This window comes from Balaenoptera borealis (genome assembly GCF_965194805.1).
Source record: "Balaenoptera borealis genome assembly, chromosome: 1".
Classification (NCBI taxonomy): Eukaryota; Metazoa; Chordata; class Mammalia; order Artiodactyla; family Balaenopteridae; genus Balaenoptera; species Balaenoptera borealis.
The window spans coordinates 98,539,540-98,567,173 of record NC_138860.1 but is presented as its reverse complement, the minus strand read 5'-3'; the positions used below and the strand labels follow the sequence as shown (position 1 = coordinate 98,567,173).

The following is a 27,634-nucleotide window of genomic DNA, read 5'->3' as shown; positions in this document are numbered from 1 at the left end:
CCCTCCTATACCTGCCTTCTATTGGTTGGTCGGAGTTCCCGCCGAGGTGACTGGGCCAACGCGCTTCCCCCGCCCAGCCTCGGTAGTTCCAGAGAGGGCGGGACAAAGGTCGTTTTTCCGCTTTTAATCGCTGGTGGTTGCTAGGGGCGCTCGGAACGGAAGGTGTGTGGTGAGAGTTCACGTTTTAGAGACGTTGTGAAGCCATCCCAAGATTGGCAACTGGGGAACTTGTATGGAGAGTCGGTCTGTCTGAACCCTGGTTTGATAAGTCCCTCGCCGACTCCCGCAATCCCCGCCAGAGCACGTTGGTCCCAGTCTCTCCTCGCTCTCCACCTGCCCGGCCTTTGGCGGGACTCCCCGCTTTTCCGGCTCCGGCGCGGACTTCCTCCAGGTGCTGTGTGACGGCCTCCAGGACTCGACTTGGGAGGTGATGAGGTGCGCTCCGGTGCGTCTGAGCGGGCGCCGGGGGCGAGTCCAGTCGCTTCAGCACACCCCTCCCGTGGCTCGTTGGTTGAGAAAAGTTGGTGAGTTCTAGTCGGTAGGAAAGTCTTCAAGTTTCCGCACGGTCAAGGTAATATTACTAGCATTTCCTTCCATTCCTGCCCGCTGCCCCCAGTACAGGCTTTCGACCTGGTGACCCAGAGCTCTGGATGTGGGATTCAAATTGTTCACTGCTTTTTCTGTTATTCATGAATTAGCTGACGGTGCCGTCTTTTTTGTGCTTCATGCTTCCCTTCCCTAAGCGTAGAAGAGCAACTTCACAGCTTCATAGAAAGACTGTAAATGAATTATGTGTTCAAGAAAGATAGCCAGTTAGGAAGTCATTTAGTGGGCAGTGTATGACTGAAAGGGAAACGCCAGGGTTCTGATTCCGGTTAATGATATACCACTGGTCAAGGCCTTAACCTCTCCAGGCCTGTCTCTCTCAAGTTAAGTTCATAACTTGGCCTTAGATTAGGTTTGTAAATGACCAAGGCAATTCAGTGGTAGGGGAAAAGTAGAAATAAGCCTTTTGGGTATTGACATCTGTTTTTCCCATCATTTCTTTCTTTCCCTCGTGAATTCAACAGGAATTTTGTTTTGTGGTCCCTAGCCAATAAGAAGTTTGGCACTAATAAAACTGAGGAGAAATTCCAAGTGGCAATCGTCAGGGACCTTTTAGATTTCTGAGAAAAGAATGGTATCCTTTAGGTTTCTGGTCAACTTAACGTGGCCTTTCTATTAAAAAATTTTAGTTAATTTCAGTATTCTCTCTCTTTTGAAGTTCTCTTGAAATTAATATATAGTAACTACCTATATACCTACATAAATATTACCTATGTACCTATATAGGTACTTGAGTATAATAGTATTTCCTGAACACCCAGGGATGCAAGGTGCTCTGCAGCCCTTACTCATATCAGATATGGTGGTGAATGTCTCACAAGATAATTTGAATGTAGACTCCTCTGGGTAAATGTGTTTGTGCCCTATATATCATAAGTGAAAGGGAGCCGCAGGTAGCTCTGATTGTGGATAAGAAGGGAAATCTTGGTTTCTCCCAAGAAAGTGGACCATTATGGCATAAAAATCCAGCACCTACGGACTTCCCTGGTGGCGCAGTGGTTAAGAATCCACCTGCCAATGCAGGGGACATGGGTTCGATCCCTGGTCCGGGAAGATCCCAGAAGATGCCACAGAGCAACTAAGCCCGTGTGCCACAACTACCGAGCCTGAGTTCTAGAGCCCGCAAGCCATAACTAGTGAGCCCGTGTGCCACAACTACTGAAGCCTGCGTGCCCTAGAGCCCTCGCGCTGCAACTACTGAGCCCGCATGCTGCAACTACTGAAGGCTGCGCGCCTGGAGCCCGTGCTCCGCAACAAGAGAAGCCACCGCAATGAGAAGCCCACGAACTGCAACGAAGAGTAGCCCCCGCTTGCCACAAGTAGAGAAAGCCTGCGCGCAGTAACAAAAACCCAGCACAGAAAAAAAAAATTAAAAATTAAAAAAAAGTCCAGCACCTAGTATAGTTTCTTGCCTATAATCAATTCCATTCAATAAATGCTTCATTAAAAGTTGAACCAGGTGTCCCTCTGAAAAAATGAGCCACAGAAGACAGAAAGGAAAGGAATGGAGTAAAGCATGAGAGAATGAGCTAGATTCAGAAACTGAGAAAGGTATATAAACATCTTGGAGAACTAGGCACATGGCTCCTGGAGCAAAATAAAGTGTAGCAGAATGTCAGGGTGGACTGGAGACCCTACTGGAGAAACCAGTAAGAACTGATCCCCAAACTGAATTCCTTATGTTCCTGTAACTGTCTAACTGATAAATGACTGCACATGGCTAATGTGCTTCATTGCTGTAATGTTTGGGTCTCTGATGGGCAGTTTTGGCTGGAGAACCCATCAGCCTAGCTTGAACTTTCTTCAAACTGTGCTGCGGTCTGAGACCCTGCCTACTCTCAATCCTTTCTTTTCCCTCTCCTTCATAGGTGTCAGGCCTGAGTCACAGTTTGCAGACTCTCCCACCTTCCCTTGCTCCCTTCCCTTTTATCTTTCACAGATAGTTCCCCTAAAAAATATCTTGCATGTTGTTATGAATTGTGTCCTTCCCAAAATCCATATGTTGAAGCCCTAAACCCACAATACCTCAGAATGTGCCTGTATTTGGAGATGAGTCCTTTAAAGATGTGATTAAGTTAAAATGAAGGTGTTAGGTAGGGTGAACCCTAATCCAGTTCGGCTGATTGCTTATAAGAAGAGAAATTTGGACACATAAGGAGACACCAGGGGCATGTTTGCAGAGGAAGGGCCGTGTGAGGACACTGTGAGAAGGTGGCCATCTGCAAGCCAAGGACAGAGGCCTCAGAAGAAACCAAACCTGTTGACACCTTGATCTTGGACCTCTAGGCTCCAGAACTGTGAGAAATAAATTTCTATTGTTTAAGCCACCCAGTCTGTGGTATTTTGTTATGGCAGCCCTGACTAATACACATGTCAAATCCCACCTTGGCAACTGCCTCTCAGAGGGCCCAAACTAGCACAAGTGGTGCCAGGAGAGGTCCAAGAAAACATAATAAGTCGAGGTTTCAGGACTGGCACACTCACTACCTCGTAAGCAAAGACGATGCTATCCTGAGTAGTATCGGGGCATGGGTAGTTCCTAGCACAAAGTGGTGACCCAGTTGCTAAAGATTTAATCAGTAGTGACCTGGGAAAACATCCCAGGGGAGGAGAAAGCCCTTGCAGATAGAATTTCAGGCATGTGAAATATATGAGTGGGAACATGCCTACAAGGACAGTGGAGTTGGCTGGTTACTGCTAAGTTGTATTGACACTCTGAAAAGGAATAAGGAGAAAGCAAGGGTTCTCCCTGGGTTAATGGCTAAGTGTGAGAGACAGAAAACCTCTTTAGTAGCTTACGAAGAGGCTTCTATGTCCTATAGTGGAAGAGCTGACACAGTTAAGCCACAGACTCAGGTCGTGATAGAGGCTACAAGAGTTCCAGAGACATTTAAATGTGCAACCAAAGCAGGTCAGGGCCCTGGTTGCAAAAACCTGAAACCCTGAAACAAGGGATAGGACTTCTGGATGGACATCTGTAAGGATGTTAGTTCTGCAAACCCACATGAACTTTCAAAGTTTGCAGAGGTGGTTCACCTCTTCGTATTATTCTCTGCATGCTGAAAGACACTGCAGAGCCACTGCCCCACAAGGCAACATAGAAGTTGCCCCTACTTCCTCTCCTGGCTGCCAGGCCAGTAACTAGAGTTAAATCCTAACAAAACCCAGCTGAGGGACTTCCCTGGTGGTGCAGTGGTTAAGAATCCGCCTGCCAATGCAGGGGACATGGGTTTGAGCCCTGGTCCGGGAAGACGCCACATGCCGCGGAGCAACTAAGCCCGTGCGCCACAACTACTGAGCCTGCACTCTAGAGCCTGCGAGCCACAACTACTGAGCCTGTGTGCCACAACTACTGAGGCCAGTGCGCCTAGAGCCCGTGCTCCACAACAGCAGAAGCCACCGCAATGAGAAACCCGTGCACTGCAAGGAAGAGTAGCCCCCGCTCGCCGCAACTAGAGAAAGCCTGCACGCAGCAGCAAAGACCCAACGTAGCCAAAAATAAATAAATAAATTTATATTAAAAAAAAAAAAAAACAACCAGCTGAGAACATACTGGGCCTGATAACGGAGGAAAGAGATTAAATACAAAGAGCTGTAAGAATTAGCTCGCGTATATAGACAGAAGCCAGGGGAGTACCCTGCAATTGAATTTTGAGGTTGCTTGATCAAAGCGGCTGGAATATAAGACTAGACAATCAGGAATTCATTGAATTGGGAGCACTTTCCTGAGGCACAGGATTTAACATCCTGGCAAGAACTCTTGGGGATGAAACAAACTCACTGCCGGGAGGCTTTTAGAAACCTAGAGAAAGTGATGGCCGATGCTGAGTAAAGTAGAAATGCCTCAGTTGCCCTGGCATATGGTACAAGAATGAATGAAAAGACAGGAAAGTGGGCATGCAGGAATAGGTGTGTGAAGCCAGAAGACCCATCAGAAGATTATGTTCAACAGGAAGACCCAGAAAACACACCATTCACTGCGGCCATCAGAAATCTGGTGAGGGGCAAGAGCATCACCAAGAAGTTCTCTGCTGCCTGGGCTGACAGTAGAAACAGCCACAGAGCTAGGGCTCATTAATAACTATGGGAATGATATTCCCCTTCCCCCAAGTAAGAGAGACCAGATGGTGGCACTTAGTCACCAGAAACCAGGAGGCTACAATTATGACAAAGACCAGCAATATCTGACAAGAGTGGCATCCAAGGGGGCCTGACCCACAGCGAATTGTGGAGATGGATATAGAACTTGGCATCTCTAGGGGCAAAGTTAACATCTACAACCAAAAAAAGGCCAAAATGGAGAAGCAAGAGCTTGAGGATGGTTCCCCCCCACCCCACCAAAAGTCATTATCCCTTGTTCAGTGTCTGGATTTGAGCCACTTTTCAGATCCAAAACCCATTGACTTAAGAGGTGGCAGATCCTGCAGCACTGCAGCAAGTATACATGTAATGATTCCCCAGTCCTTCCCCAAAGAGACCTGTGGCCATTTACTTTGGTGACTGTACACACTGGGGAAGAGGGATAACCAGAAAATTTACTCAGGGTCTGAGTTGACATCAGTACCCTGAGACCCAAAGCATTGTCGTGGCCCCTGTTAGAGTGGGGGCTTATGGGGGCCTTGTAGTAAATGGGGTCCTGGCTAAAGTCCAGCTTACAGTGGGTCCATTGTGTCTATGCACCCACCCGATGGTCATTTCTCCAGTTCTTGTGTGTGTAATTGGAATTGATATATTTGGCGGTTGGAGTGATACCTACATTAAATCCTTGACCTGTGTGAAGTAAGAGCTATCATAGTGGGGAAGACCAAGTGGAAACACCCACCCCTGGCCAACATAGTGAATTAAAAAAACAAATATCACATACCAGGGGCATAATGGAAATTAGTGCCACCATTAAAGACCTAAAGAATGTGGGTGGAGGGAGGATGGTCCCTATCACGTCTCCACTTAATTAGCCAGTCTGGCCCCTGCAGAAACTAGATGGATCCTGGAGAATGACTGTAGACTACTGCAGGCTTCAGTAGTTGACCCATTACATAACTAATATTATGCTGGTCAGACAAGCACAAGCAAGAGGTGGCTAGTATGCTGGAGGTATTGGTAAGACCAATGCTCCAGAGAGTAGAAAAATGCTACAAAGATTCAAGGACTTGCCACTTTGGTGAATTTTTAAGGGTCCACTGGTTAGAGGTGTGCGAGTATATCCTTCCAAGTAAAAAACAAATTGTTGCATCTTGCATCCCCTACCACAAAGAATTCACAGGGCTTGGTAGTTCTCTTTATGTTCTGGAGCAATACATTCCATACCTGGGAATACTGCTCCAGCCCATATACCAGATGGTATTGAAGATTTCCAGCTTTGTGGCCCAGAACAGGAGAAGGGCTCTTCAGAAGGTCCAGGCTCCTGTACAAGCATCTCTGCCACTTGGCCATATATTCCAGTAGACTCTTTTGTATTAGAGGTGACAAGAGTGGGAAAAGATGCATTTTGGAGCTTGTGATAGTTAATTTTATGTCAACTTGACTGGGACATGGAGTACCTAAATAATTTGGTCAAACATTATCTGGGTGTGTTGGGGTGGGGAGTGTTTCTGGATGAGATTAACGTTGGACTGGTAGAATGAGTAAAGCAGATTGCCCTCCCTAATGTGGGTGGGCCTCATTCAATCAACTGAAGACCTGAATAGAACAAAAAAGCTGAGTAAAAGGGAATTCCTCCTGCCTGCCTGCATAGTTAGGAGGTTGGTCTTTTCTAGCCTTCAGACTTGGACCGAAACATCAGCTCTTCCTGGATCTTGAGCCTGCCAGCTTTTAGACTGGAACTTATACCATCGGTGTCCTGGTTCTCAGGGTTTTGAACTCAGACTGGAACTAAACATTGGCTCTCCTAAGTCATCAGCTTGCTGACTGCAGATCTTGGGACTTCTCAGACTCTCTAATCATGTGAGCCAATTCCCTGTAATAAATCTACATCTATATCTATATCTAACTCCTATTGGTTCTGTTTCTCTGGAGAACCCTGACTAATAGAGATACTATCAGTGGAGTGCAGCTGTAACAAATAACTAAAAATGTAGAAGCAGCTTTGGAACCGGGTAATGGGTAGAGGCTGGAATAATTTTAAGTTACATGCTAGAAATATGGACATTACGGGCAAATCTAGTGAAATCTAAAACGGAAATTAGGAATATGTTATTGGAAACTGGAGGAAAGGCAATCCCTGTTATAAAATGGTAAAGAACTTGGCTGAACTGTGTCCTAGTGTTTTGTGGAAGGTAGAATTTGAGTGATAAAATTGGATATTTAGCTGAGGAGATTTCTAAGCAAAGTATTGAAGGAGGGGCTTGGTTCTACCTGATTGCTAGCAGTAAAATGTGAAAGGAGAGAGATGAATTAAAGAAAGAATTGTTAAGCAAAGGGGAACCAGAACTTGATGATTTAGAAGATTCTCAGCCTATCCATATTGCAAAAAATGAGAAAGCATGTTCGAATACCAATGGTGTGATGAGATTATTACTTGATAAGGAGTTTACAGGATTACATGAGCAGAAGCACTGCCAGTTTGAACTGAAGGGGACAGAGATGGGGCAAAATGAAGGACAGCTGTTAGATTTATTGAATTGGACAGGACAGAGTGATAGATGATCACCAGGGCCACTGCCTCAGTTTTGACAGGCAGGCGGCTTCTGCCTGAAGCCTTGGAAGTGGGACTACCCAGCAAACCTTGGGGGTGATGCTGCCACCCCACTGGACCTGGATGGCTGAGCATTGAGCCAGAGGATTATTCTCAAACCTTAAGATCTAATGGAATTTTCTTGCTAAATTTTGAACTTGCTTAGGACACCTCCCCCCTTCCTTCTTTCCTGTTTCTCCCTTTTAGAATGGGAATGTTTATCCTGTGCCTCTCCCACCATTGTATTTTGGAAGCACATAACTTGTCTGATTTTACAGATTCACAGCTGGAGAGGAATTTTGCCTCAGGATGAATCATACCTTGAGTCTCACTATATCTGATTTAGATGATATTTAGATGAGACTTTAGAGTTGATACTGGAATGAGTTAAGACTTTGGGGGCTGTTGGGATGGAATGAATGTGTTTTGCATTTACGAATGACATGAATTTTAGGGGACCAGGGGTGGAATGTTATGGACTGAATTTGTCCCCCCGCCCAATTCTTATGTTGAAGCCCTAACCCCCAATGTGATGGTGAAGAAGAGATACCAGAGAGCACTTTCCCCCCACCCCGTGAGGACAGAGTGAGAATGAGAAGGTGGCTGTCTACAAATCAGGAAAAGCGATTGCACCAGAGCCTGAACATGCTGGCACCCTGATCTCAGACTTCCAGCCTCTAGAACTGTGAAAAAATGAGTGTCTGTTGTTTAAGCCACCAAGTCTATGGTATTTCGTTATTAACAACCCAAACTGACTTAAGACAGAACTTATGGTAAGCCTCAGTGGAAAAATCACAATGCAGTCCCTGGAACTTGAGCAAGGCCATGCCATCTGCAGCAGAGAATTACATACATTTTAAGAAACAGCTACTAATGTGATACTGGGCCTTGGTAGAAACCGAACACTTAACCGTGGGACTCCAAGTAGCCATGTGTCCAAAACTGCCTGTTATGGCCTGGGTTCTTTTGGTGTTCAGATGGACCCAGCAGCATTTATTGTAAGATGGAAATGGGGCATCTGAGTTGGAGCTCAAGCACAACTGAGGTACTTGTAAGCTGCATGACCAGGTAGTCCAGACCCCCATGTCACCCACCACAACTGCACCAATACCGTGACCAGCTAAAGGAGGAGGGGTAAAGCCTGAGTTTGGTTTATGGGTGAGTCAGCTTAGTATGTGGGTGTAAGCCAAAGTTAGATAGTGGCTGCATTATAGTCACATACTTGAGAAGCTTTGAAAAATAGTGGAGAGGAAAAATCTTCCTAACGGGTAGAGTTACAAGCATTGTCCCTGGTCATCTGGTTTGTGTATAAGGAGAAGCAGACTGAAGTAAGAATATATATAGATTCTTGGGCATGTGTCAATGGCCTGGCCTGCTGGTAAGGGGCCGGGAAGAAAAAAGACTGGAAGACCAAAGACAAGAAGGTCTAGGGTAGAGTCTTGTGGGTGAATATACATGAGTGGGCATGAAGTGTGAAGATTTTTGTATCATATTTTGCACCCACTAGGGAAGAGGTACTAAACAATGAAGTAGAGAAAATAACTCATGCAATTGTCATTACCAGCCTTAATCATTGGCTACCTTGGAACCAGCCTGATGGGCACTGTTGTGGGTTATATTGTATCCCCCCCAAATTCATACGTTAAAGTTCTAATCCCCAATACCTCAAAATGTGACATTTGGAAATAGGGTTCTTGCTGTTGTAATTAGTTAAAATGACATCATACTGGAGTAGGATGGGCCCCTAATTCAATGTGACTGGTATCCTTATAAACAGAAGGCCATATGAAGACAGAAATGTGCAGAGGGAATGCCATGTGAAGATAAAAAAAGAGATTAGGGTGATTCAGGAGAAGCCAAGGAACACCAAAGATTGCCGGCAAACCACCAGAAGCTAGGGGAGAAGCATGGAACAGATTTTCCCTCACAGCCCTCAGAAGGAACCAAGCCAACTGACACCTTGGTCTCAGACTTCTAACTTCCAGAATTGTGAGACAATAAATTTCTGTTGTTTAAATCACCGAATTTGTGGTACTTTGTTAATGCAGCCCTAAGAAACTAATACTGGCACATAAATGGTGTGGCCTCAGTGGTAGAGATAGAAGCTATACATGGGCCCAGAAAGTATGGACTCCAACTTTTTAAGGCTGATCTCGCTACTAATGCCTAAATGTCCAACATGTCAGCAATAGAGACCAATGCTGAGCCCCCAATATGGAACTATTACTCAAGGAGACAGTTGGCTACTTGGTGACAAGTTGACTACTTTGAGTCCCTTTCATTCTGGGGGGGGGGCAGTGCTTCATTCTCACAGTGATAGATAGCTATTCTGGATATGGGTTTTCCTTTCCACCAACAGATCCTCAGCCAACATTACTGAACTGGGGTTTGTGGAATGTCTGATCCACAGGCATAGAATCCTGCATAACGTAGCATCCAACCAGGGCAACTGCTTCATGGTAAAAGAAGTGCGAGAGTGGACCCATGACCTCGTACCACACCAGCCAGAAAAAGCTGACCTGATAAAGAGCTGGAATGGCTTTCTAAAGGCTCAAGTGAAATGCCATTCAGAGGCAACTCTGAAAAAACAAGATGCCATCATTCAGGATATGTTATACACATTAAATCCCAGGCCTTTATGAACCCAATAGGAAAAATACATGGGTCCACTAACCAAGGAGTGGATGCAGGAATAGCTCCATTTACCTTTACTACCAATGACCCACTAGAGGATTTTGTGCTTCCCATACCCACAAATCTGGGATATATAGGGCTGGAGGTACTGGTCCCCAAAGGGATTGTACTCCTGTTAAGGGACACAGCAAAGGTCCCATTGAACTATAAGCTGTGACTGCTGCTGGGGCACTTTGGACTCATTATTCCAGGGACCAGTAGGTGAAAAGAGAAGTCACCATCATGACAAGGATAATTGACCCTGATCAGTAGGAGAAGGTATCATGGCTTTTTACAGAATCCGTGTGATCCACTTGGGCATCTCCTGATACTCCCTTGCCCCACTGTAACTGTGAACACATGCAGCAACTCTGGACTAAGAAGGGTGTGGTTACTAGGAGCTCAGTCCCCTCAGGAATAAAGGTTTGGATTATACCACCACATAAACCACCAAGACCTGCTAAGATGATAACTGAGGGTGAGGGGAATTTAGAGTGGATAGTGGAAAAGGGAGAGAATGACTATCAACTGTGGCCTCCAGACCAATTCCTATAGTTCATTCCACTAACCTTCCTCTTCCAAGTTTCTCTTCAGGAAGAGGCCCATGGAAACCATGGAAGAGCTTCTCCCCAAACCAACAAGAAGAAGTGTATAGGTCAGTGGGGCAAAGGAGTGGACTGTGGTGTTTCTGAAAATGTGCCACTGGATTTCCTGCTGTGCATAGCATAGTTAACTGATGAACCCAGATACTGATCTGGATCCACCAGTGTGTTCACAACTGAAGCCACATTTCCCACAACCTACTCCTAGCTAACCACTGAGCATGGTGGAGTAATAATGCAGGCTCATTCCTTCCAGACTTGGGACTCCTCTACTGGGACACTTTGGCTTGAGAACTACTGTTAGGATTCAGAGCTCAGAGGGAAATTGAGAGAAAGGAAATTTATGCAAAGACAGTTTAAAAAGAAAATAAAGGGACTTCCCTGGTGGTGCAGCGGTTAAGAATCTGCCTGCCAGTGCAGGGCACACAGGTTCGAGCCCTGGTCCGGGAAGATGCCACATGCTGCAGAGCAACCAAGCCTGTGTGCCACAACTGCTGAGCCTGCGCTCTAGAGCCCGTGAGCCACAACTACTGAAGCCCGTGCGCCTAGAGCCCGTGCTCCACAACAAGAGAAGCCACTGCAATGAGAAGCCCACGCACCGCAACGAAGAGTAGCCCCCACTCACCGCAACTAGAGAAAGCCTGCGTGCAGCAACGAAAACCCAACACAGCCAAAAATAAATAAATTAATAAATTAATTTTAAAAAAAGAAAATAAAGATAAAATCAGAAATTGATAAAATAGAAAGCAAAAAAAACAAGAGAGGGGGCTTCCCTCGTGGCACAGTGGTTGAGGATCTGCCTGCCAATGCAGGGGACATGGGTTCGTGCCCTGGTTTGGGAAGATCCCACATGCCACGGAGCAACTAGGCCTGTGAGCCACAACTGCTGAGCCTGTGCGTCTGGAGCCTGTGCTCCGCAGCAAGAGAGGCCGCGACAGTGAGAGGCCTGCACACCGCAATGAAGAGTGGCCCCCGCTCACCGCAACTAGAGAAAGCCCTCGCACAGAAACGAAGACCCAACACACCCAAAAATAAATAAAAATTGAAAAAAAAAAACAAAAAAAAAATGAGAGAAAATCAACAAGGGCAAAACTTATTAATCTCCAAAAAGACAAAAAATTAATCAACTCCTAGCAAGACTAATCAAGGAAAAGTTTAAGAGAACACATTACTAATATCAGCAATAAAAAGGGGGGCATCACCACAAGTCCTATAGACATTAAAAATATAAGAGGATACAACTTTATACCAATAAATTTGGCAATTCAGATGAAGTGGAAAATTTTATTGAAAAATAAAGCTTATCAAAACTGAAACAATAACAAACAGGAAATTCTATATTTTATATTTTAAAGGAATTGAATTAATCATTTAAAACCTTTCTACAAAGAAAACTCCAGATAGCTTCACTGATGAATTCCTTCCAACATGTATATTTCTTTCAGAAAGGCATAAAAGGCATATTCACACCTCCTGATGCTTATATATCACACAGTCTATTTGTGGATTAACTTCCCCCTGCTCCATGTCTCATTCATTTAGCACCTACTATGCATTATGTTAAGAGTTGTAGATAAGAAGATGAATAAAGTTTTTGGCAGAGGGAGCCTTCAGGTTGGTGGAAGAAGCAGATATAACGTAAATGCAATGAAATAAGTGCTAATGAAGATTTTTGTAAAGTACTATGAGAGATGGGTGTGAATCCAGGGAAGGAAAGGCTTTAACAGGGATGAGAAGTGAAACAATATGCCATGTGCTGTGGTCATAAAAATAACTGGAAAATAGGGGACATTCTTTCTCAGAATTCCTTACTGGATCTTCTCCCCTTATTCCCTCTAATTTTTGATACCTTGGGATTATTCCTTGGCTTCTGCTTTTCATTCTTCCTAATTTCATCCACTCTCACATTTGTCCCTTTCATATATAATTTAATCATTCCAAAATTTGTATCTCTAGCCTCTACCTCTCTCTTGAGCTCCAGGCCTAAATATTCAAATATCCAGAGAACTCACCTACTCAAGGACTTTGCTTCCACACTTATTCTCCTCTCTCTCCTGCATCACCAGTCCTCCCTCCCTTCTTGAAGAAATCCTCCCTTGATGGCATATGTCTCTTCAGCTACTACACTACTTTTCTGCTCCCCTTTATATAAAGAATCTTCTCACTTTCTTTCTACTGCATCTTAACCTTTTATGATACTTAAAAACTTTTATGAGTCTTTTATCCCCGCTACTCTTCTAAGATTACCTTTACCTGGCTTCTACCCTCTTGATCACTACTACTCTAGTCCAAACCACCATCATCTCTCACCTAGACTTATCAAGGTCACCAATAACCTTCGTGTTGCCAAATCCAATTCTCAACTTACTTGACCTAACAGCAGCATTTAAGCAGTTGATCATTTCCTCTTTCTTGAAAGACTATCTTTACCTGGCTTCTACCCTCTACTGATTTTCTTCTCACTTCACTGGACACTTCTCAGTCTCTTTGTTGGATCTTCTTTCTCTTCTCAACCCTTAAGTATTAGAGTATTCTAGTGTGCCATCCTTGGACTTCTACTCAGTTTTAGCTTACACTCATCTTAGAAAATCTTAACCAATTCCATCATCTTAAATGTCACCTATAAGCCAATAAATCCAAAAATGTATATCTATAGATTTAACCTCTCCCCTGAACTCCAGACTCATATCTCCAATAACTACTCTACTTGGAAGTCTAACAGTATTCCAAACTAGACATGTCTAAAATCAAACTCTTGAGTCCCTGTTTATCAAACCTAATTCCCTTCAGTCTTCTCCATCTCAGTAAATGGCTCTGTGATTCAACCTGTTGCTCAGGACAGAAATATTGGGGTCATTGTTGACTCCTCTCTTTTTCTACTACCCTCATTCAATCCATCAGCACATTGCATCAGCTCTGCCTTCAAAATATATCCCAAGTCTGATCAGTTCTCACTAACTTGATCATTACTACTCTAGTCCAAACCGCCATCATCTCTCACATAGATCCCTTCCTTGTAACTGGCTACCCAGCTTCCACACTTCCCCCGGTATTGTCTTTTGGGAGTGATCCTTTTACAGTATAAGTTAGGATATGGTACTCCCTTATTCAAAAACCCTCCAACGATTCACATCACACTTAAAATAAAACCCAAGGTTTTTTCCATGATCTACGAGGTCTCTTGCTATATTCTGACATTATCTTCTCCCATTCTCCCCTTCCTTTTTTTTGTGCTTCAGTCACACTAGTCTCATTGTTATTCCTCAAACATATGACAAGCACATTCCCATCTCTGGACATTTGCACTCGCTGTTCACTCTGCCTAAAATACTCTTTCTCCAGATATTCACATGGCTCATTTCTCTGTTCAAATGTCACCCCCTCACAGGGACTACTTCATCTAAAATAACTCCTTCATTTGCTGGGATTTTACTCTGCTCTATTTTCTTTCATAGCTTGTAACATTACAGGGATTATATCATGTATGCATTTGGGTTTTTTAAATTATTTTTTAAATTTTTTAGCATCTTTATTGGAGTATAATTGCTTTACAATGGTGTGTTTCTGCTTTATAACAAAGTGAATCAGCTATACATATACATATATCCCCATATCCCCTCCCTCTTGTGTCTCCCTCCCACCCGCCCTATCCCACCCCTCTAGGTGGTCACAAAGCACCAAGCTGGTCTCCCTGTGCTATGTGGCTGCTTCCCACTAGCTATCTATTTTACGTTTGGTAGTGTATATATGTCCATGCCACTCTCTCACTTTGTCCCAGCTTACCCTTCTCCTTCCCCATGTCCTCAAGTTCATTCTCTAGTAGATCTGCGTCTTTATTCCCATCCTGCCCCTAGGTTCTTCATGACCTTTTTTTTTTTAGATTCCATATATATGTGTTAGCATACGGTATTTGTTTTTCTCTTTCTGACTTTCTTCACTCTGTATGACAGATTCTAGGTCCATCCACATCACTACAAATAACTCAATTTTGTTTCTTTTTATGGCTGAGTAATATTCCATTGTATATGTGTGCCACATCTTCTTTATCCATTCATCTGTCGATGGACACTTAGGTTGCTTCCATGTCCTGGCTATTGTAAATAGAGCTGCAATGAACATTGTGGTACGTGACTCGTTTTGAATTATGGTTTTCTCAGGGTATATGCCCAGTAGTGAGATTGCTGGGTCGTATGGTAGTTCTATTTTTAGTTTTTTAAGGAACCTCCATACTGTTCTCCATAGTGGCTGTATCAATTTACATTCCCACCAACAGTGCAAGAGGGTTCCCTTTTCTCCACACCCTCTCCAGCATTTATTGTTTGTAGATTTTTTGATGATGGCCATTCTGACTGGTGTGAGATGATATCTCATTGTAGTTTTGATTTGCATTTCTCTAATGATTAATGATGTTGAGCATTCTTTCATGTGTTTGTTGGCAATCTGTATACCTTCTTTGGAGAAATGTCTATTTAGGTCTTCTGCCCATTTTTGGATTGGGTTGTTTGTTTTTTTGATATTGAGCTACATGAGCTGCTTGCAAATTTTGGAGATTAATCCTTCGTCAGTTGCTTTGCATTTGTTTATTGGATGTATTATCTGCCTTCCACACTAGAATGCAAGCTCCATAAGGGCAAGGATTCATGTTTTGTTCAGTTACCAAGTCCTATCAATTCTACCCCTTAGAAATATCTTCAGTCCATCTTCTTCTCCATTATCACTACCTTCGCCTTAATTCAGTTGCCATCACCACTTGCTAGGACTATTATAGTATTCTCCTACTTGACTTTCTGCCTTCACTTTCTTTTGACGTCTTTCTCTCCCATTACTTACCATTTTGATAGCACTATAGTTGATATGTATTCATGTCTCTCCTACGTAGAATCCTTTGTAGGGGACACCCTCTTTGCATACTGGATAAAATTCAAGCCCCTCAACACAGCATCCAAGTCATCTCCTGCAACCTCCTCACCTTTACCAGCAGCACCAAACTGCTTATATCTCCTCATGTCCTTGCCTGTGTCCTTGGGACATACTGGTTCTTCTACTTAAATGTCCTTTCCTGACTCTCAGAGATAGATAAATATTTCTTCCTTTGGCCATACTTCTATTGCATTTATTATACTGTGGTGGAATTTTTTTCTTTTTTTGCTTACATGTAGGTCTCTTATTAAACTATGAGCTCTTAAGGGAAGAGAGTTGTGTTTTATTCCGGCCACAGCTTCTGTCACACAATAAGGGGTAGATGAAGATTGGAGTAGGGCATGGAAAACGTTCAAAGCAGAAGGGACTGTGTGTATAAATACTCTGAGGCATGAGGGGGCTTGGCATCTTCAGAAAAGAGAGAAGAGCTGTGTGACTGACCCAGTGAATAAAGGGGAGAGCGGCAGGAGGCAAGCTAGAAAGACTGTGGGAACCAGATCACCCAAGGCCCTTGTCGAACATGCAAAAGATCTTGAACATCATCCTATGAAGCCTCTAAAAGATTTTAAGGAGAATAAAGGTAAAATTTGCACTAAAAAAAAAAAAAAACCCCATGAAGCTTGCTATGTAAAGAATGGATTGAATGAGTACAAGAACAAATAGAGAGAGACCTGATGGACACTAGTGCAATCGTCCAGGCGAAAAGGGATGATGCATTGGCCTGGGTTGGCAGCAGTGGGGATAGTGAAAAGTAAACAGATTCAAGATATATCTTGGAGGTAAAATGAGCAGGACTTGATAGGATAAAAGGGGGTGAGGAAGATAGATTGCACAGCTGAATGGCTGATGGTATCATTTGCTGAAATGCAGTAGATTTGTCCTAGGAAGTTCAAAGGCGCAATAGCTAAGTTTTGAGAAGTTGAGTTTGAGATGCCCGAGTATGAGACATATAAAGGGATATGCTGAAAAGGCAGCTGAATATGGAGGTATGAATTTCAGAAGAGAGGTCTGAGCTGGAAGAATAGCTAGGAGTCATGAGCACACAGACTGTGTCTAAAGCCATAAGAGTTGATACGAGAGCCAAGGAGACATGGTAGCATGAAAACAGAAGAGGATCATGGATGATGCAGAGTTGAGAAGAAATTCATTGGATTGGAGATAATGAGAACAGGAAGCTAAGAGGCCACATGGACTTTATAATTGCCCAGGAGGGTGGCAGAAGTTGAGGGGACAGGAAGGCCATGAGCCAGGTGCTTGCAGATCTTCAGAGAATGAGAAAAGTGGCCAAGAGTTTGGAAGATCATTGCATTCAGAAGGGAGAAAAGATGAATGGATAGATGACATGAACCTTAAAAAGGCAGATTTTGCAAGAGGGAGAGGGAATAGTGAGGAGAAACACCTAAATTTCCCCTTAATTATATTCTCTGTTTCAGATAATGAGGACCTTCAAGAATGTCTTCGAACTTGGCAGATTAAATAGGGTCAAAGAAATCCCACCCCTATTGTTCCAGACTAAGCCCATCCCCTGGGGCTTAATCAAGGCAGAGAAGCTGCCAGAGTAAGGAGGCCAAACCTGTGGGAAAGTGGCATGGAATAAGAATGGCAACTAAGAAGCTATACTAAGAGTTCAGGTGAGAGCGGGTGAGAGATGGAATTAATGCAGAGGCAGAGGGGACAGCAGGGAGGGAGAGCTTGAGGAAACATCTCTAACATAGCTGGAGACTGAGTTCAATCATGTGACCAATGATCCAATCAGTCTTGCCTTCCCAGTGAAATCCCAGTAAAATGTCTTGATGCTGAGGCTCAGAGGAGTCCCTGGTTGGTGAACACGGATGTGCTGGGAAGGTGACATGTCCTGGCTCCCCAGGGAGAAGATATGGGGGCTCCATGTTGAAAACTCTCCCAGACCTCATCCTATGTGTCCCTTCATTTGGCTGGCCCTGGTTGTATCCTTTAAATAAAACTGTAATTGTTAAGTGCAGTGCTTTCCTGAGTCATTCAGTTCTGTGATTTATTCTTGTGAATTATTGAACCTGACGGGATAATGGGAACCCCTGAATTTCTGCCAGTTGGTCAGAAGTGTGGGTGACCTGGGGACTCTCAAAGTGTGGATGGCATCTGAAGTAAGGGCAGTCTTGCTGAGGCCCGTTCCCTTAAACCTGCATAGTCTTACACTAACTCCAGGTGGTTAGCATTAGAATTGTATTCAGTTGGGGTTCGTGTTAGAATAACAGGTAACAAACAGAGAATTCTACTCAAACTGACTTTAAAAAGTGAAGGGAATTTATTGGTGCACATTACCAAAAAAGTCCACAAGTAACATGGCTTCAAGCATGGCTTGACCCAGCAACTCAAATAATGTGACCAGGACCTGGTTTTTCTCTCCTAGTTTTTCCTGAGACTGGCTTCATCCTCAGCAAACTCTCCCTTCCTGGTGCAGGATGGCTGCCAATAGTTCCTGAAGCTATGTGCACGTGGATTTACATCCAATTAAGAGAGAGATTTTTATTCATTCAAATAGATGTTCAAGAATTGAGTATAACTGGCCTAAATTGGGTCATATTCCCATCCTTGAATGATTATGACCCGAAATAGTGCCATAAGTCAATCAGAACCTACTTCTAAAACCAGAGGTGGGACTTATCTTACTTAAACCATTTGGCCATAAATGGCTTGCCTTATACAAAATCTGGGTACTGCTGTTGGAAAAATGGGGAAATAAATACTGTGGAAGCAATCAGTAATGGAACAGTGTTCATTGATATTTATTTAATTGACATCTCATTTTGAAAATTAGCTGCATTCTGGAAAACAATCCCAGATTCCTTTAGTTCTTAAATTCTACACTTAAGGGTTGTTCTGTCTGTACTCCAGGTGGCTTAGATATCCTGTGAGGTTCTCTTTACAACCTAATGATTTGCTGGTACAATCCCAAATGAGAGAAATACAGCTTATCAGATTATGGTACAACTCATCTTCTCCAGAGATCATTTATGTGACAACTTAATTATTCAGAGAATAAAACCCTAAGAGGTGCCCACACTTAAAGAGCTGACAGAAGATGATTCTGCAGAAGAACATCTCCATGCCCTCAGCTCTGAAAAATCACTTGAAACTACTGAAAGAGATGTCACAAAGTTTACATACCAGAGTTCATGGACTTTATTTATGGGAAACATTCTTCGATCCTCTCTTAGAGCCAATTTGCCATGATTCTAGGTGCAGTTCTAACAGGTTTGTTATCTGATGTAATGATCATCTTTGTTTTTGCTTGTTCACTATCTATTCTTTCTTATTTAGGCAAAAGCACCCTGATTTTCCTTTGGGGAAACTAGTTCTCTCTAACTTTCAGTTTTGTGGTTTTGATAGGACTGATACTACCCACAAGGTCCAAGAATGAGTACAGCGATCTGGCCAGTCCCTTGGCCACACCGTGACTGATTCTGAAATGGGAATGTGGCCCAACCTGGGCTATTGAGAGCCCTACCCAGAACCTCGCCTGCAACTCTTATGGGGTTGCTAGGTTGTTACGATGTTAAGACCAGACATGTTGTTGGGCTATCAAGGGGGAGAATCCAGCTGGAAAATGAAACCAACATAGGAAAGCAGAGGAGAGATAGACAGAGACAGAAGCAGAGAAAGAATCCAGTTCTGATGTTATCATTTGGGCCCCTGGAACGAGTCATGACTAAAACTCTTGGATGTTTCAGTTACAGGAGGCAACAAATTTCCTTTTCTGCTTAAGCCTGTTTGAGTCAGGTGTCTGCACTAAAGTAGTTTTAACTAATTCATCTGGTTTTCTGCAACAAGCAAATTGGAAGCAACAACAGAGGAGGGTTTTTGCTTGGAGGCATGTGAATTAGCAGCAGTTTCACTAATTTTTAAAAAATGTTATGAATTCTGCACACTTAATGAAATAAACTCCAGTATTTTGGTACTTGGTGCTGACACCAAAGGAAAGCAAAGGAAAACTACAAAATCCCTCTCTCTAATTAAAAAAAAAAAAAAAGAAAGAAAGAAAACAGTTTGGGATCCAGATCATGACATCATATCTATCTTACAGTACAGGACAATGTTTGATAGTCCTGATGTGACATTCCCTATCTTTATACCTGTCATCAATGGTCTTTCACACTTAAAACCATCTTTGATTCCTCTCTTAGTAGTTACAATACTAGAGCAAAATTATATATATATATATATATATATTTTTTTAATCAATCATATCATAGTTTCTCTCTGAGCTTGTTATTTATTTATTTATTTATTTATGGCTGTGTTGGGTCTTCGTTTCTGTGCGAGGGCTTTCTCTAATTACGGCAAGTGGGGGCCTCTCTTCATCGCGGTGCGCGGGCCTCTCATTATCGCGGCCTCTCTTGTTGCGGAGCACAGGCTCCAGACGCGCAGGCTCAGTAATTGTGGCTCACGGGCCTAGTTGCTCCGAGGCATGTGGGATCTTCCCAGACCAGGGCTCGAACCCGTGTCCTCTGCATTGGCAGGCAGATTCTCAACCACTGCGCCACCAGGGAAGCCCCCAAAATTATATTTTTAATCTTTCTGCTTTAATTTCCTGCAAAGCCAAAATACTGGATTTTTTTACATGTTTAGAATTTATAAAGTTTTAAAAATATTAATGTAACTAAATATTATTTAACACATTTAAAAACAAAAATTGTAAGCAAATTACAAAATATCCTTCTGGCCACTACTGGCTCTGCTGCTTTCTGCAACTTCACTTCTCCTACCTCACACATATCCATACACATCATCTATGATGTAGCTGGTTAGGAAGAGCTTCTAGACTTTCCTGCCCAGTTTAGCAACCCATAGGGTTTTCAGGACTACTTCCTCTGATTGAAAATGATTTCTCTCCTGTGAGCCCAAAAGAGATGGCCCTAGCTGGGTCTGACTCTTCTCCATCCCCTATGGGGAGATTTCCTACTTCAAAGGCTCCTCCTGTCTAGTCCTCGCTCAGCATTTTTCCTGAGAGAGCGCAGTGGAGGATGAAGAAGTTTGGAAGAGGTAGGGAGTTACTGGAACTGGGTGGTAAGGAGGGGATGGGAGGGTTTATAGTGATAAATGGTAATGGTTTATGGTTAGTGATGAGGAGGAGGTTAGAGCAGGAGAAGGAAGGAGGGTTTGAAGAGGACCTAAGAAGAGTAAATAAAGCTGCCGACCGAGGTCTAAAATAATGGTATTACACCAATAAAAATACCTTACTTTCAGTGCTTAAAAATAGCACAGTATAAGGGTACACTGGAATATAGAAAACAGTAATGCAGTCATGATTCCCTCTTCCCTGACCTTCAGTCAGAGTAGCCTCTAAATCTTGTTAATTCAATTTCAGAGACATGCCATTCCACCTAGAGATTCAACTTCCTGAAGTATTCTTGGCGCAAACCTTGGAAGGCTCTGGTTCTGTTTTAAGAAGGAAAGCCATGTACTTACATCACTTATACACACTGCTGCCAGATTAATAGTTCTGAAACACAGTTCTATCACATAGCAACTATTATTTATTGAATATTTGCTATGTGGCAGGCACCAGGCTCTCTTTATATTACCTTATTTAACCTTCATAACAGCCCTTCGTAGTAGATACTGTCATTAACCCCATTCTGTAGATAAGAAAATAGAAGCTTAGGAAAATTAAGTCTCTTGAAAAGGAAACATAGCTACTAAATGGCAGAACTAGGTTTGGAACTCAGATCTGTCTCACTCCACTTGGGTCCTTAACCTCTATTCTTTATCACCTCTTCTGCTCAGAATCTGAGTGAGTAGTCAATAAAGTCTAAGGGCTTATCACTTAAGGCCCTTACCCCCAACTGCCATTCCAATTTTATTTTCTACTATGGCCCTTCATACATCTGATTTTCAGGGCAAATAGAAGTATTTGCTGATCACCAATATCCCTCAGCAATACACACTTCCATGTCTTTGTTTATGGAGGAATGTTTTCTCTGTGTCACTGGTTCCAGAAAAAAATAGAAATATTTAAATCACTGTTTCACACAATAATTGTCATAGTTTTTATTTTCCATTACAATAACAGCCATTGATTTTTACATATATACATATATACACACACATATATATATTTGTTCCCTTAAAATAAACTATTTTCTTCTAAAGTATGTACAAAGATTAACTGTTTTGGAAATGTATTAGGCCTTTACAAATTGTTTATAAATCCAAATCCAACAGAATTAGGATTCCAAATAGTAGAAGTCATTTTACCAGAAGTCCAAAAAGTCTTTAGGGTCTCCCAAGATTATCTAAAATAAACACAGAAACAAAAAACTATTCAGGACAGAAATTTGGCAAGTGGTCAGTCTACTTTTGTAGGGTGCCTCTACTCCTAACAGGCATAATTAAAAAAAAAAAAAAAAAAACCTGCTGTGGAATAAATTTCATGGATTAAAAAAAATGCTGAGTGACGTTACCTTGAATGTACAGTCGATTTGGCCACAATACAGCTTCAACTTTTTAAAAAGCAGTAGCTCTCCAGAAAACAAAAAGAGAAGGGAACATTTTCCAACTCATTTTAGGAGGCTACCATTACCTTGATTGATAACAAAACCAAAGAGAGTCCAAAAAAGAAAACTACAAACCAATAGCCCTCATGAACATAGATGAAAAAAATCCTCAACAGGGGAATTCCCTGGCAGTCCAGTGGTTAGGACTCAGTGCTTCCACTGCATGGAGCCAGGTTCGATCCCTAGTCAGGGAACTAAGATCTTGCATGCCGCTCACTGGCATGGCCAAAAAAAAAGAAAGAAAATTCTCAACAGAATTTAAAAATTGAATTCAACAATATATAATATACACATATATATTATAGAATATATATATGTAAAGAATAACACATCATGACCAAAAATTCAAGGCTGACTGATTCAGTATTCAAAAATCAGTCAATAGGGCTTCCCTGGTGGCGCAATGGTTGAGAATCTGCCTTCTTAATGCAGGGGACACGGGTTCGAGCCCTGGTCTGGGAAGATCCCACATGCCACGGAGCAACTGGGCCCGTGAGCCACAACTACTGAGCCTGCGCGTCTGGAGCCTGTGCTCCACAACAAGAGAGGCCGCGATAGTGAGAGGCCCGCGCACCGCGATGAAGAGTGGCCCCCGCTCGCCGCAACTAGAGAAAGCCCTCGCACAGAAACGAAGACCCAACACAGCCAAAAATAAATGATTAATTAATTAATTAATTAATTAATTAATTAAAAAAAATCAGTCAATAGACCCACAAAAATATAGTCATTTGATCTTTGACAAAGAAGCAAAGGCAATTCAGTGGAGAAAAAATAGGCTGTTCAACAAATGGTGCTGGAAGAACTGGACATCCACGTGCAAAAAAAATGAATCTAGACACAAACTTTATACTCTGCACAAAAATTAACTCGAGATTATAGACCTAAATGTAAAATGCAAAACTATGAGACTTAGAAGATAACATAGGAGAAAATCTAGATGACTTTGGGTTTAGTGAGGTCATTTTAGATACAACACCGAAGGCATGACTCATGAAAGGAAAAATTGATGCCAGACTTCATTAAAATTTAAAACTTTAAAAAAAGTTTAAAACTTTTTTAAAAAGCTATGCAAAAAACACTGTCAAGAGAATGAGAAGACAAACCAAACACTGGGAGAAAAAAATTTGCAAAAGACATATCTGATAAAGTACTGTTATCCAAAATATACAAGGAACACTTAAAAGTCAACAATAAGAAAATGAACAACCTGATTTAAAAATGGGGAAAAGATCTGAACAGACACTTCACCAAAGAAGATATACAGATGGCAAGTAAGCATATGAATAGAGGCTCAACATAACATGTCATTAGGGAATTGCAAATTAAAACAACAATGGGATACCACTATACACCTGTTAGAATGGCTAAAATCCAAAACACTGACAACACCAAATGCTGGCAACGATGTGGAGCAACAGGAGCTCTCATTCATTGTTGATGGGGCTGCAAAATGGTACAACCACTTTGGAAGATAGTTTGGCAGTTTCTTATAAAACCAAACATACAATACGGCAATTGAACTGTATTTGCCCAAAGGAGTTGAAAATTTACATCCACACAAAAACCTGCACGTGGACATTTATCGTAGCTTGATTCATAGCTGCCAAAACTTGGAAGCAATCAAGATATTCTTCAGTAGGTGAATGGATACACAAACTGTGACAATGGACTGTTATTATTCAGCGCTAAAAAGAAATGAGCTATCAAGTCATGAAAAGACATAGAGGAAACTTATGTATTATTATATATATTTCACTTATATTACTAAGTGAGAGAAGCCAATCTGAAAAGGCTACATAATGAATGATTCCAACTGTATGATATTCTGGATAAAGCAAAAATAGGGAGGCAGGAAGATCAGTGGTTGGTTGCGGGTGGGGGGGGGAGGGAGGGATAAACAGGTAAAACACAGGATATCTATAGGGTAGTGAAATTATTCTGCATGATACTATTAGAGTGAATACATGTCATTATACATTTGTCAAAATCCATAGACTATATAATACAAAGAGTAAAAACACTAATGTAAACTATGGACTTTGGTTGATAATGATGTGTCAGTGTTGACTTATTGATTGTTACAAATAAATGTACCATACTGATTCGGGATGTTGATGATGGGAGAGGCTGCGTGCAGGGAGGGGATAGGGAGGCGGGAATTCTCTGCACTTTCTGCTCAATTTTACTGTGAACCTAAAACTGCTCTAAAAATAAAGTGTATGTATGTATGTATATATGTGTGTATATATATATGTACGTATGTGTGTGTATACATACGCTTTATTTTAAAATTATATATATTTTTATATATGTATTTATATATCCTTTTAATATTCTAAAAAATATATCAGTGTAATCTACCATACTTGTCATAATTGTCCAAAGAAGAAAAAATACATTATCATTATCAATTGATGCAGAAAAAGCATTTGACAAAATTCAACATCCATCCATGGTTAAAAACTCTCAGCAAACTAGAAATAGAAAGGGACTTCGGACTTCCCTGGTGGCACAGTGGTTAAGAATCCGCCTGCCAACGCAGGGGACACGGGTTCAATCCCTGGTCCAGGAAGATCCCACATGCTATGGAGCAGCTAAGCCTGTGTGCCACAACTACTGAGCCTGCGCTCTAGAGCCCGCAAGCCACAACTACCGAGCCCACGTGCCACAACTACTGAATCCCGTGTGCCTAGAGCCCGTGCTCCACAACAAGAGAAGCAACCACAATGAGAAGCCCGCGCACCGCAACGAAGAGTAGCCCCCGCTCACTGCAACTAGAGAAAGCCCGCGCACAGCAACAATGACCCAACACAGCCCAAAATAAATGAATAAATTAATTTAAAAAAAGAAAAAAAGAAAGGAACTTCCATAAGCTGATAAAGGGCATCTATAAAAAACCTAGAGCTAATGTCATACGAAATGGTGAAAAGCTGAATACTTTCCCCTAAGATCAGGAACAATGCAATGATGTCCACTGTCACCACTTCTATTCAACATCATACTGAAAGTCCTAGCCAGTGCAATAAGGCAAGGAAAATAAATAAAAGGCATACAGGTTATAAAGGAAGAAGTAAAACGTTCCCTATTTGCAAACAATATAATTGTCTACATAGAAAATCCCAAGGAACCTACAAAAAACTCATGGAACTAAAATGTGAGTTTAGAAAGGTCACAGGATGCAAGGTCAACAGAAAAAAATCATATTTCTACATATTAACAATTGTCAAAAGGAAACTTAAGTTTTAAATTATATAATTTATAATGGCTCCCCCCCAATTAAATTCTCGGGAATAAATCTACCAAAACATGTACATGATCTGTATGCTTAAAACTTCAAATGCTGATGAAAGAAATCAAAGACCTAAATTAATGGAGAGGCATGCCACGTTTATGGATTGGAAAATGCAACATGGAAATGATGTCAGTTTTGCCTAAATTGATCTGTAGATTTAATGCAATTCTAATCAAAATCCCAGCAGAATTTTTTGAAGATATGGACAACCTGATCTTAAAATTTATTTTGAAAGGCAAAGGAACTAGAATAGCTAAAACAATTTTGAAGAAGATGACTAAAGTTGGAGGAATTATATCACCCTATTTTAAGATTTACTTTAAAGCTACAGTTTCCAACACAGTGTGGTATTGGCAAAGGCATAGATACATAGATTAGACAGACAGTCCAGAAATAGACTCACGCAAATATGGCCAACTGATTTTTTTACAAAAGTGCAAAAGCAATTAAATGGAGAATGAATAGTCTTTTCAAAAAATGTTGTTAGAACATTTGGACGTCTACATGCCAAGAAAGAGAGAGAGGAGAAGGAGGGAGGAAGGAAGGAAGAAAGAACCTTGACCAAAATTTCATACCTTATGCAAAAAATAACTCAAAAATATCTAAATGGGAAGCATAAACTATAAACATTTAGGATAGAACATAGGAGAAAATACATGTGACCTAGGGTTAGGCAAAGAGTTCTCAGACATGATGCCAAAATCATGATCCATTTTTTAAAAAAGATGAATTAGACTTCACAAAAATGTAAAATTTTGCTCTGCAAAAGACACTTAAAAGAACAAAAAGACAAACTACAGACTGGAGAAAATATTAGCAAATCACATATCCAACAAAGGACTTGCATTCAGAATATATAAAGAATTCTCAGAACTCAATTGTAAGAAACAACCCAACTAAAAAATGGGCAAGGGACCTGAACAGACACTTAACCAAAGAAGATACACAGATGGCAAATAAGCACATACACAATGTTCAACATCGTTAGCTACTGGTGATGCAAATTAAAATGGCAATAAGGTACCACCACGTACCTTTTAGAATGCCTAAAAAAACTCTGACAATACCAAGTTCTAGAGAAGACTCAAAGCACCTGGAATACATTGTTGGTGAGAAAGCAAAATGATAAGCCCACTCTGGAAAACAGTTTGGTAGTTTCATATAAAGTTAGACATATAATCTAGAAATTCTACTTCTTGGTATTTATCCTAGAAATAAAGACTTACTTCACTCAAAAACCTGTACAAAAAATGTCTTTTTTAGCAGCTCTACTCATAATAGTAAAAAAATAAAATGGAAATAACCCAAATGTATTTTGGCAGGTGAATAAACAGTGATGGATCATATTTTGTAATAGGATGGAATACTACACACACAGGGGTTCAATTTTATATGCCATTTTAATTTTGTTTTTAAGGAATAGATTTGAGACAAATGAGGAAGAGTGTTAAAATTTAACAAGGCTGGTTGGTGGGTGTGTGGATTTTGCTGTGTTATTCTGATTCTTTTCTGCTTGTGTTGTATTCTGTATGCATATTGTTGTCGACATTGGTAATGAGTAGATTATTTCATATTTGTGTAGTGTGGGCATTTACATACCTCACACCACTTAAGCCTCATGATCACTTTATGAAATAAGGACAGAAATTATTATCCCTATTCCACAGAAAAGGAATCTGAAGTGGATTGGGGACTCAGTAGTTCCTTGTTTAGCCTAGATTTGCATGGAAGTCCACTGGAGAAGTTCCCTTCAAGCCCAGGTGACTTGACCCCAGTCACTCCCCCGACCCCAACCCTGGAAGGCACTTACTTAGTGGGGGAACGAATTGTATTAATAATAGCTAAATGTTCAAAAAACAGTCATTCTGAAGTACCAGAAGGGGCCTCCAGGAATGATTCCCAGGCGATGGATACACATTTACAAGTCAATTCTTAGGAGGTGAAGGCAGGTTCTTTGGCTACCTCCCACTGGCTCACTCAGTGACCTTGGGCAAATCACTTAACCTTTCACTACTTACATTTACACTCTGGTAAACCGAATGTGTAATATTCATCATTACTCATTCAGGCTCCTGCGGAACACATCTTGAAAATTAGGGACCGATTTACAGTGGATCATATGCAACAATGTCAACTTTTCAACACAAAGTACATCTTCTTAGCCAACCTCCCCCCCCCCCCCCGCCCCCCGCCATTCCTCAAAGAATATTTTCACTCTCATTTAAATGGCGAGGGCTATTTTAAAGGAGATTGAGTTTATACTTTTAAATGATCCACAACTTTTAAATCACTAACGTAAGAATGCTTTTGGTGTTAACAAATTAAAGCAACG

At 41.7% G+C, this 27,634-nt stretch overlaps 2 long non-coding RNA genes across 6 annotated transcripts in view; both read left to right on the top strand.

The window, feature by feature from the left end:
• Window positions 1-22,042, top strand: part of LOC309626548 — a 110,813-nt gene extending 88,771 nt beyond the window's left edge. The window contains exon 2 of the long non-coding RNA XR_014243268.1: window positions 19,707-22,042. This is a non-coding gene — a long non-coding RNA (uncharacterized lncRNA). The remainder of the gene's footprint in view (window positions 1-19,706) is intronic.
• LOC309626385 lies at window positions 88-17,455 on the top strand. 5 transcript variants are annotated; one of them, XR_014243152.1, is made up of 4 exons: window positions 88-524; window positions 6,363-6,549; window positions 9,057-17,105; window positions 17,245-17,455. It is a non-coding gene; the product is annotated as an uncharacterized lncRNA (long non-coding RNA). The 5 variants fall into 5 exon arrangements; XR_014243151.1 differs by lacking the exon at window positions 6,363-6,549; XR_014243153.1 differs by having other exon boundaries at window positions 6,363-17,105.
• Window positions 22,043-27,634: the final 5,592 nt, after the last annotated feature.